General features: G+C 40.6%; 1 protein-coding gene across 1 annotated transcript in view; it reads left to right on the top strand.

The window, feature by feature from the left end:
• Nucleotides 1–836: 836 nt before the first annotated feature.
• HECW2 (HECT, C2 and WW domain containing E3 ubiquitin protein ligase 2) overlaps nucleotides 837–11,371 on the top strand; it is a 320,314-nt gene continuing 309,779 nt past the window's right edge. Inside the window, exon 1 of the mRNA XM_056111748.1 lies at nucleotides 837–956. The gene's annotated coding sequence lies outside the window, so the exon portion shown is untranslated. The remainder of the gene's footprint in view (nucleotides 957–11,371) is intronic.

The following is an 11,371-nucleotide window of genomic DNA, read 5'->3' as shown; positions in this document are numbered from 1 at the left end:
GTACTAATTCTCTAGCTCTGAAATTCTGTTATTAACAGTGTTGTAAATCATGGTGCATAATTAAAAGCTGGGGGAATAAATAAAGGACAATAAGAATAGAATATCATAGAATATCAAATAGTTTTTCTGCTTTCTTGACATGAAATATTAGTGCATATTTAAAAGCCAATTAAGATAGTGAGAAAGCCAATGAAGTTGAAGTTGGGGATGCAGAAATGAGGAGGCACCAGGCCATAACATAAGGGCATTGGTCAAGGGAAAAAAATTTGTTGGTTTACAGATTTTGTTGGTTTACAGATGAAGCATTTTTGTACTTCAAAACCATAAGGGTTAATGGTAGTGTAAGAATGTGACCTAAACAAACTCTAATAAGTAAATTTGAAAAAAAGAAAGTGAGTTTGCTAAGTAGGCTGGGTGGAGAGAGGGAGGGACCTTTGGGTCAGTGGTGGAAGTTTGCTGACACCAGTGGTGGGCTTGGAGTTGAAACATCGAATGCCAAAAATTGTTACTGAAAGCTTGTAAATCTGAATAAATGAATAGTTAAGGAGGGGTGGAGGCACGTAATAAAGCCAGTACAGTTGAGGATTTAGGAGACATTTGCTTTGAGATAGATATAAAATACTGAAGGAAGATGCAAAGTAGTGGTCTTCATATATTTGGTTCGATAGTCTTGAGAAAGAAACTATTTCACATTAAAAAGAAACATTTCTAGCATTTCATTGAAAAGGCCCTACTCTTTGGCCTCAGGAAGCCCCTTGCATCCCCACACAACCGCAATCAGTGTGAATGCCTGTGCCCCCTACCTGATTCCAGGTCCACATCTGTGTCTCCACAGCTCTCACCTGTCAGCTGGCTTCATTAACTTCTTCACCTACCTGGTCCCTATGGGCAGTGGAGTCTGTGGCTTCTGTTACCCGGGACTGCGGTTCAATCTCTCCTGCGCTGCTGAGTTTCTGGTGAGTATGGGGAAGGGGGAGAACCATGTCTCATGATGGCCTCAGGGGCTGTGTTGTCAGCCTGAAAGCCTCCAGGGTCTGCTCTCAATGGCTCTTAATCTCTTTACCTCTGCCTCCACCCTCTTCCCTTGTTCTTCAGACTTTTCTAGAAACTCCACTTATTAACCTTAACTATTTCTACTGACTTTTACCTGTTGGTTTTGCCTTCGTCAGTTTTGTTGTTCTGGAATATTCTCTCATAGCACTGTTTATTCCTTGACTTATTTGCAATCAGATAGTTATTCATGTGCCCTAATGGCTGTTCTCTGCTTTGTTCCCCACTGGTTCTCCACCCTTATTTATTTATTTTTTAAATTTTTATTAGTGAGAAATCATGAGGTACAGTTGTAGACTTACAAATTTTTGTGCTTGGGTTTCAGTTATACAATAATGAAATACCCATCCCTCCACCATTGCCCATTTCCCACCACCATGGATCCCAGTATCCCTCACACCCCCCATCACCCCCATCTCACCCTGCCTCTGTGGCAGGGCATTCCCCCTTGTTCTCTCTCTCTTATTGGGTGTTGTGGTTTGCAAAAGATCTCCACCTTATTATTGTGTGTCGTGTCCATCAGGCACTCACATGCATGTTGGGTGGATGACGCCATGGTGTTAGTGAATGGGCTGAGGGTGGGTTGTGGAATGAATTTGTACTTAAGTAATATGCTGTGCAGCAGTCAATCTTTTCTCCCCCATCCCCCAAATTTTATTTTATTAAAGTGCTCTGAGTTTCAAGTTATTTATAGTTGGGTTTTTGACATACAGTGTTCCATCACTGATCCTGCTCCATTGTTAACTTCCCTCCACCATTGTTTCCGGGTTCCCTCTCTTAAGCCCCCTGTTCCCACCCCAGCCCTAGCCTGCCATCTTGACAGGCATCTTTTACTTTGGGTCACGTGATTTCAGTGTTTTGAAAACTCCCTTTTGACTTCTTCCAGAAAATGAATATCCATTGATGTTCTGATAAGTTTATTATATTTTTGTTTATTATTTTATAATTAGAAATTTTATATTTTGACTCCCCGAATAATTTACTTATTGCAATTATATTATCAATCAACTACAGGTATTAAATAATTTTTGAGATTTTCCTATAGTAGGTAGTCCTCACTACTAATTGTTTATAATTAGAACTCTAGGAGAAAAATAAGTTACTGCTAGATTTGGTTTTTGGCTTGTTTGTTTGTTTTGGGGCCACACCCAGTGATGCTCAGGGCTTATTCCTGGCTCTGCACTAAGAAATTTCTCCTGGAAGTGCTTGGGGGACCATATTGACTGCCAGCAATTGAATCTGGGTTAGCCATATGCAAGGCAAACACCCTACCCTCTGTACTATCGATCCAGCTTCTAATTTTTTTTTCCTTTTTGGGTCACACGGCTGTGCACAGGGGTTACTTCTGGCTCTGCATTCAGGAATCACTCCTTGTGGTGCTCACGGGACCATATGGGATGCTGGGAATCAAACCCAGGTTGGCCGCATGCAAGGCAAATGCCCTACCCACTGTGCTATTGCTCTAGCCCCCCCCAAATTTGTTTTATACCTTTATTAAAACAGTAGTGTTCCATAATAATTGCAGCCATGTATCTAAAGCTTTTTTGTTCTTCTGATCACATCCTAAAACAAAATGGCTGAGTAAAAAAATTAATATATTTCCCATATCTGTTGAAATAATTGCTAAAATACTACTTAAAAATAAGCACTGGGAGCAAACTCTTTTTCAAATTGTGAAGAATAACAATTACGTTTTTAAATAAAGTTTACAACACTATTAAACCATTTTTACTTTTCTGAATTAATGCCAGAAGTATATTTACACATTTAATAATTTACTTTTTTCCCAATTTTGGTAGAGATATATATTTGGGGGGCCTCGCAAGCAGTGAGAGTTGGTCCAGTTGTGCAGCCCTGAAGGCCTGGTACTTGGCCCAGTGATGTGATGCTGCTTGGGGCCACCAGCATCATCCAAGTGATGCTAGCAGCTCATCAGGTTTTTTCAGCCAGAGATGCTCAGGGGACCATGTGGTGTTGGATTCATATTTGGGGCTTTTTCATGAAAAGCATTTGCTCTGGCCCTAGAAAACGTATAGAATAGTAGTTATGTTTATTTGCAGGTCCACAAAATGCTAAGGGCCAGGGAAGTAGTCAGTGCTCACATATTTCATATCTTTGAAGTTCTGGATTAGGTCACAAGTTAGGGCCCCTCTCAACACTACCTCCTCTCCCCTCCACACACACACACATACACACACATATAAAAAAGGAATGTTGTAGGAAATATATCATCTTCAGCAATAAGCAAGATAGGCTAAATTGAGGTGGAATGAAAGAGACCTGAGTGTCCTTTCCCTAGTGAGGCACTTTCAGGAGAAAAGGAGAGAGTAGAGAGGCAGAAAGAGAGGGCCTTCTGGGGTCATTTGCATATCCTCAGAAACATTAGTGGGAGGCTGGGATGGAGGAATTAAATCTGCTCAAGAACCAAAATACTGTTCTTTTTATACCCCCACCTACGCATCCTCCACACAACGCTGCACACACACTGGTGCTTTTTATAACCAGGCATTTTGAAGCTTCAACCCCTCAATGCATCAGCTGCAGTGAAAAGCCAGTAGTTTTCTTTTGCAGGTTTTTACTTGTGAGCATGAAAAACGTGTTTACTGGTTTAGATTTATTATTTGTGTTTTAGCTTTGCCACAGGGAAGGGTGGAAATATTTCGCCCATTTTTCATGAACCTACACAGAAGTGGATGGAAGTAAGCGTCTCTGTTCAACCCAGGGTTGCCGATTAATTGTCCCTTTTTCTTTGCTGCAGTTATACTAGTCAAGGAGCAGAAAACAGGTTAGAAAAATATAGGCCATCAGATTTAACTGAAGGAAAGTGGTTACATCTTTCTGTCTCCTTCCATTTTTCAGAAGTCACTATTCCTTTAGAGAAAGTTGCAGAGGCATAAAAATAATTGCTTGTGTAACATTGCTCCTTTTCTTCCTCCCTAAAATATAAATCGTATAAATGACGTAAGCGAAATCATATTTAAAATACACTGGGTTTTTAAAACATTTCCCAGGACAGTGAACCCAGGTTGCCAGTGCACTCTAGCGCCAAAATAGAATGTTAATGTCACAGGAGAAAAGTAGCTGTACACATTTTTTTTTTTGTGGGGGCCGCTGGGGGGGCAACCATCTGATCATGCCTGATCATGACGTATTCAATATGCCAAACACAGTAACAACAAGTCTCACGGTGGAGACATTACTGGGCCCGCTCCAGCAAATAGATGAAGAACAGGAGAACAGTGCTACAGTGCTTAGGTCTGGGGAATGTCATCTGAAAAACAAAACATCTGAAAAGAATACACAAACTTTTCTTGTGGTTCCACTTGGGGGAGAAGACCCCATAGAGGGAACTGACCTTTCTCATAATCATGACTCTTCATTGAGGTAGGTCTCATGTTTATGTAAGTTTTAAAGTTTATTTTTTCTTAATTCAGAATGCATTTTCTCTTAGAAATGTTTTAATTCATTGATAGGACTGCATGTGCAATGCAGTGAAAAAAGAGTTGGCCCTGGAATCTTATTTGGACTTAGGTGTTGCTTTTCCTCCAGGCGAGGGTTTTCTATGTTTTGGGCCACACTCAGCAATGCCCAGGGGTAGCTTATAGCTCGGCACTTTGGAATTACTCCTGGTGGTGTTGGGCGACCATATGGGATGCTGGGGATCGAACACTGGTCAGCCGCGTGCAAGGCAAGTTCCCTGTCCTTCTGTACTATTGCTTTGACTAATCCAGGATTTCTTAATACTGTAACTGTTGACAGTTTGAACTGGTTACTTATTTTTGTGGTGTGTATGTATTGTAGGATATTTAATTGTATCCTGGGCTTCTACCCAGTGGCTGCCAGTAGCAGTCCCCCCAGTCACGACAATCAAAATTATCCTCATGCATTGCCAAAATTGTTCCTGGCTGAGAAGCACTGATCTAAGCATATGCGCTGTAAGACTTGAGTTACGTAACAGCCCTCAGCCTGTTTTCACTCCATATGCTGGGTACTTCTTCAAAAGAGATAATGTGTGGTTTTGAACGTGCTCTGTAGTCTGGCTACATGTGTCTTTATTTATATGTGTGCTTATATATATATATATGTGTGTGTGTGTGTGTGTGTGTGGTGTGTGTGTATGATGTTAAAATACATATTGTTTTTCCAGTATTGAGTCATTCTTTTTATTTGTGGAATTAAACCTGATCATAAAGTAACACTTCTTCCCCTTTAGACCTCCGTGCCATGCCCTTCCCTTGCTGGCAGCACTGAAAGATGCATCCACTCTCCTCTCTCTTCCTCTGGTCTTTATTTCCTTCATGAAACCGATCACCACAGAACATGCTATAAATTTCTTTCTTTCCCCCACAGAAAACTCATGGCCAGGGAGAAAAGGTGAGGGGGGTGGAGGTGGGGAAGCATCATCTGTTTTGTTGATTAACCGCTCCAGTTTTGGGATATAGATGTACCTTTGTAAATATTCGTTGAATGAATAAATGGAATAAATGCATATTTTCTTAGAAATTAATCTACTTGGGTTAGAGCTTCAAATGTTTTGCCAACAGGGGGCCAAGTGATGTGGGTAGGGTATTTGGTCTTGCAAATGGCCTGCTATGGTTTTGCAAATGACCCAGTATACCATATAATCCCCTGTGCTCATCTGAGCACAAAGCCAGGAATAAGCCCTTAATACCAGTGAGTGTGGCCAAAAAATACAACAAAATAACTTCTGGAGGTTAAAAAAGAAAATCTAGATTAGCCTGTGATCTGCTCTGTTGGTGGTTTCAGAGTGTCTGGATCATTGATCAAGTTGATTTATTCTTTGACACTACCATAGTTGGAAGAAAGTAAATTTGGAGTTTCACAGGAACAAGTAGAACTCTTGATGGTGAGCACAAATTTTCTAACTTTGTGATCTTGAGTCACTTATTTAATTTCCTTGAGCTTTGAGGATAAAAATTTGGGTAATTATCCATAGTTGTAGTTTTGTGAAGAGTAAATGAGAATATGTAAAACTTGAAGTTCTGAACATGAAAGGCATATTAAAAATGTCTTTCTCCCAAATTTGATGCATGAATGTAAGGGCAATTATTGTTATATTTTACCTCCAAAAAGTCACAGATAAATTTATAAAGGAGATATGTCAAGGTAAAAATAGGAGGGTGCACTTGATTTCATGTAAGATGCAGGACTGGTAGGAGAACAGAGCGAGTTATATTCTAGATGGAAGATAATAGCATGCATAGAATGTAACATAATGTGGTAGTTTGTGGACCAAGGACTGATATGGACCTATCTGCACTTCCCTTATGCTCAGAGAATTTCATGGTGGGTGCATAGTGAAGTAGGAGGACAATTAATTACTGAAATGACTATATGAGATACACTCCTTAACAATCTCTGGCTGGAAGGATTGTGTGTATTAGATTGTGTGCATTGTGTGAAAGAGTGTATGCACTTCATTTCTGATATCGGTGGGCCCCATGGGTGACTTATGCGAAGCAGGGAGGAGAAAGACAGTCACTTTCTCCCCAACCGCCCCTGCCACCCGGGACCCAGGGTTACTAGGTTCTTGTCTCGCCTCACAGAAAGGAATTTCAGGAGTAGACAAGCAGTGAAATAAATAGATTTTATTTGGAGGATCTTTAAGGTGTGGAGCGGGAGAGAGTGAGAGAGTAACGTATTTCAAGAGAGAACACAGGCTTCTCCAAGGGCGGAGAGAAAGCCCCTACACACATCCTAACATGAGACACGAAAGCATGAAAGTACACATCTCAAGAGGGGAGATGCGGGTGACACATGTGCTCGGGCACCACAAGTGCTCTGCCACGTGGGTGCAAGCATCACATGGGCTCAGGCAGCATATGTGTGCCCTTCCTTTGTTCAAGGTGGCCTTTATAGGGCTTCTCCAATATGCCCCACGTGGGCCCGTTGCTAAGGAAGTTACCAGGAGGGGTTGGGAAAGGTGATGTCTTCTTTGAAATAAATTCCTCTGCTGGCCTTTTGTTCCTGCAGGAGCTTCTTTGGGTCTGTTGCTGGAGCCAGGTGAGGGTCTTATTAAGCCTTAGTTCCTGTTTTCCTATTTTCTGCTGGACTGGCTTTTGCCATTGCCTTGGGAGGGGGCCTTCCTTGTCTACCTGCCCACATCATTTTCACAATTGAGGTTTGTCCTTGTCCGTACTACAGTTCTGGCACTTTTGTTTCTCCAGGTATTGCATGGCCTCTGCTGTTTTTGAAAAAAAGAAAACCCGAATAGCTCCCACATTAGAGGCTTCAGTAGAAGTCACTGGCTTGGTGATTCTGTAATGGAAAATATAAAAAATTTGCCATGGAGAGGGGGAATAATTTTTTTGACCCTATTGCTTATGTTGAAATTTTTTTCATGTTTGTGTTAGTAGCTCTCTGAGATGAGTAGAAACTCATCTCGAGCAGAAACTGTTCTTCTTATTTCTTCTGAATAATTATTTTTTTTTCTGGGCTGTAGACTTAACTCAGCTTCTCTGGGGAGACAGCATTGCTTGCAGCAGCAGACAGTAGAGTCCCAGGCCTTTTCCTGCTCCCTTTTCTTTTTGTTCTTTAAGTGAAGAAACAGTGGTGGAGAATAGTGGAGGGAATCCAGGGCATCAGGACGAGTTTTTCACCTTACCCAGAACTTTTTTTTTCCCCTTAATGCTTTTCTTCATTGATACTGAAAAAAAACAAGCCTTTACCTTGTTCTTAAACAAACTGCTGCCTACATTTGTTTGGTTGTTTTGCTTTTGTGCCACACCTGGTAGTGCTCAGGGCTTACTTCTGGCTTTGTGCTCAGGGATCACTCCTGACAGGGTTTGAGGAAACTTATGTGGTGCTGGGGATTGTACCCAGGTCAACTGCGTGCAAGGCCAATGCTTGCTAAAACCCTCACACTATTATCTTTAGAAATGCCTGAGACCCTTCCCCTGGCCCATGTCTGATTTTCTTCCCCAGTAAGGCAAGGGTTTCATAGGAAATATATCTACCTGGAGCCTGGAGCCTGTACCCTCCTTGTCTTCTAGAATACTCTTCAGATGTTCTGAATTTCTCTACTTTTATAGCCTGCTGGGACCCTTCTCATAGTGACACACCCTCAGGCCCGAGATTTGTCTATGCTCTATGAAGCAGCTGTCTGCAGTTAATGTGAATGAAGCTTGATTTTACAGGGGTAGGTTGGTGGGGAGTGAGTTGGCTGTGGGGGGCGGGCTTGTAGTGGTAGTTGGACTAGTGGTAGAAAGTAAAGAGTTTTTAGCTTTCCTGGCCCCCCCCCCCGCCCCCATTCTAGCTAGAGTCTTCTATTCAAACTTTTCCTTTGAGGCTATACTGAAGGTCAGTGTGGGGAATTGGAGCATTCTCCTGAGCTTAATTGGCCTCAAGTACATATACACTTGAAGGCTGTACATTTATATTTCATTTATACTCTTGCATAGGTTGGCAGTGGCCTTGTATTGGAGGCTTTCCCAACGCCCAGTCCTCACTGCCTGAGGTATTGGGAAGTGAAGATTAGGTTAAGAGCATGCCCTCCCTGTTCTTAGTTCCATGTATGAGGAGGATTGCTGCTTTTGCTCATCTTTATTTTTAGAGCAATGCCTGGTACAGACTTGCAGAATGAAGGAAGGAATGGTCACTAAATCAGAGCAGCCCTGGGAAAGAGGCACCAGAGGGGAAGAGAAGACAGCAGAGAGGAAGAGAAGTTTCCTTAGTGAGCCCAAAGGGTGTTGTTATGTGTGATAGATTGATGAAATATTCCAGAATGCCTTCATGTACCAACTTTTTTCTAGAATAATATGATCTTATGCACGTACCAAGATTTTTCCATTCCTTTAAGCTTTCAAGTGCAAAGGGCATAATTTCCATTTGTTTGTCAAGGTGTGTTTAAATGAGCAAACTGGTGAGTGGGTACCCTCACACGGTTGAATAGTGACTTTGTAAATCATTCAGTTAAATAAATAATCATTTGTACCCAGTCTACTCTGCCAGATGTTGAGCTGGGCTCTGGGAATTAAAGATGAATAGTCTTAAATCTGTAGTGTCTGAATGCAGATTTAATATTTACCCGTAAATATTTACTAGTTAGGCATGGAGTTCTAGTTAAATGTTGCAGTCCAGATTTTTTAGTTGGATGAAATGCTTTGATTCAGAATCAAGGTGGTACAAACCAAAGTGCATTTGATAAATAGTTAGAAAATCTATTAGGATTACCTTAGTAGGTTTTATGGGTATCATTTGGTATGAGTATATTCATTTATAATTTGGAAGAATCTGTAGATTCTAGAATTGGGATTTGGGTATAATTGATAGCACTGTATAACACTGTCCTCCCGTTGTTCATCGATTTGCTTGAGCAGGCACCAGGAACTTCTCACAACAAATTGTGAGACTTGTTGTTACTGTTTTTGGCATATAGAATACGTCACGGGTATCTTGCCAGGCTTTACTGTGCGGGCAAGATACTCTTGGTAGCTTGCCAGTCTCTCTGAGAGGGGCAGAAGAATCGAATCTGGGTTGGTCACGTGCAAGGCAAATGTCCTACCCTTTGTGCTATTGCTCCAGCCCAATATTTGATATACTTAAAAAAAATTGTTGCCACGTTTCTTCCTCTTTTGGGTTCTTGAAGACTTTCAGGCAGCCTGGTTTGCACTGGTCTCTCATATTTCTACTCTCAAGTAGAAATATGTCTGTCTTCTCTCCTTAACTGAGAATTCTTTATGAAATGAACTAAGACTACGTATCTTTTAGTGTACTCCTTCTCTACCTTTATAGTGTCTGGAAAAATTATAGGGATTCACTAAATGCTTGAAAAAATAATTGATGATATCTTTATATTTTTGGTTTTGGGGACACATGCAGCAGTGTTCAGGGCTTACTCCTGACTTTTTGTGCTCAGGTACCACTCCCAGTAGACTTGGAGATCATATGGGATGCCAGAGATTGAATCTGTTTTGGTTGCATGCAAAGCAAGTGCCCTACCTGCTGTCCTGTCACTTCGCCCTGCTGCTATTTTTATAGTTAACTTCTGTGATGTATAATAGATTTATGGAAAAAAATTGGTCTAGCACTAGAATAACATGTGAAAAATAGGACAACTTTGTACTGCCACTCCTCTGGAGTAAACTTCTAGAACTGTATCTACTCTGTTTTACTGGCTAGTGAGGTTATGTAGTATTGAATGTCTATCTTCTCACAGTATTTGAGATTAATTATGAAATAACATAAGCTTCTTGCAAGAAAAGTGTTATGCAGATCTGAATTGGAAATTTGATTATTTTTAACTGCAGTGGGAGTTCAGTGGCAAATAAAAAGTGAAAACTGGTTTAAGATATGGAGGAAACATGTCATAAAAGAATATGAGTGAATAATTATAAAAGTGCTTGGGATTAGTCATCCTGATAGAATATAAACGTAAGAATTACTATATATCTGTGCATATATAAATGTGTTATGTGGAATACATGCATCCAAATTTTACCCATTCTCCAGCTTATATGGAAATTCTTCCTTGATTTCTTTTTATGTTTTAAAACTGAAAACATTTTAGTATTCTTTGCTTTTGAAATCTGTCATCTGTCTGGTGATGACCAGGGGCTAGTCCCAGCTCAGTGCTTAGGGGTCACCCCCTGCAATGCTCAGGGTACCATTAGTAGCTGGGAATTTAACCCGGCCCTATTGCATTAAAGCACTTGCTTTAGCTCTTTGTGCTTTCTCTCCACCTCTTTCTCCAAAATCTTTTTTATAGTTTTTTTTTCCTGTTTTGAATACCCATCACTCCATGTAGCTCTTTAGAGCTACCTTTTATATAAAATCTCACATTTCTCCCACTAGCTCACAAAATTTCTGAGTTAAACAACGATTTATTTTATATTCTACCAATTTTTATTGATCATCTATTTGCCTTGTATGATTGCTGTGCCTTTTTATGCAGTTATTTTATTTATCCCTTTTTGCAATTTTGGATGGATGAAATTACCACATTTTCTCAGAGATCAGAAAGGATACATGCTGGAGACTGCAAATCAGGTGCAAAGACTCAGATTATAAAAACTCAGAATTTGTGTTCCAAGTCCTGACTTTGAGTCTCTCCCTCTTTCCACTACGTATAGAAAGTTCCCAATGTAATCCTCAGTGGAATTGCTTGTATTTGAGGAGCTTGCAATAAAATAAGTGAATTAATTAACTATGAATTGCCTTCACTCTCACTTAAAGAGAGCCTGCATATAAAAATGTAAACTGTTAAAATGGGAAACTGTTGTAGTCTTTCCATTTTCAGATTTCAGATATTCACTTGATTACTGAGTAATCGTAACCATTCCAAAGTATTTTGGCATCAGCT

Source organism: Sorex fumeus, unplaced genomic scaffold (genome assembly GCF_029834395.1).
Source record: "Sorex fumeus unplaced genomic scaffold, SorFum_2.1 ptg000014l, whole genome shotgun sequence".
Classification (NCBI taxonomy): domain Eukaryota; kingdom Metazoa; phylum Chordata; class Mammalia; order Eulipotyphla; family Soricidae; genus Sorex; species Sorex fumeus.
This window is presented reverse-complemented; position numbering and strand designations above follow the sequence as displayed.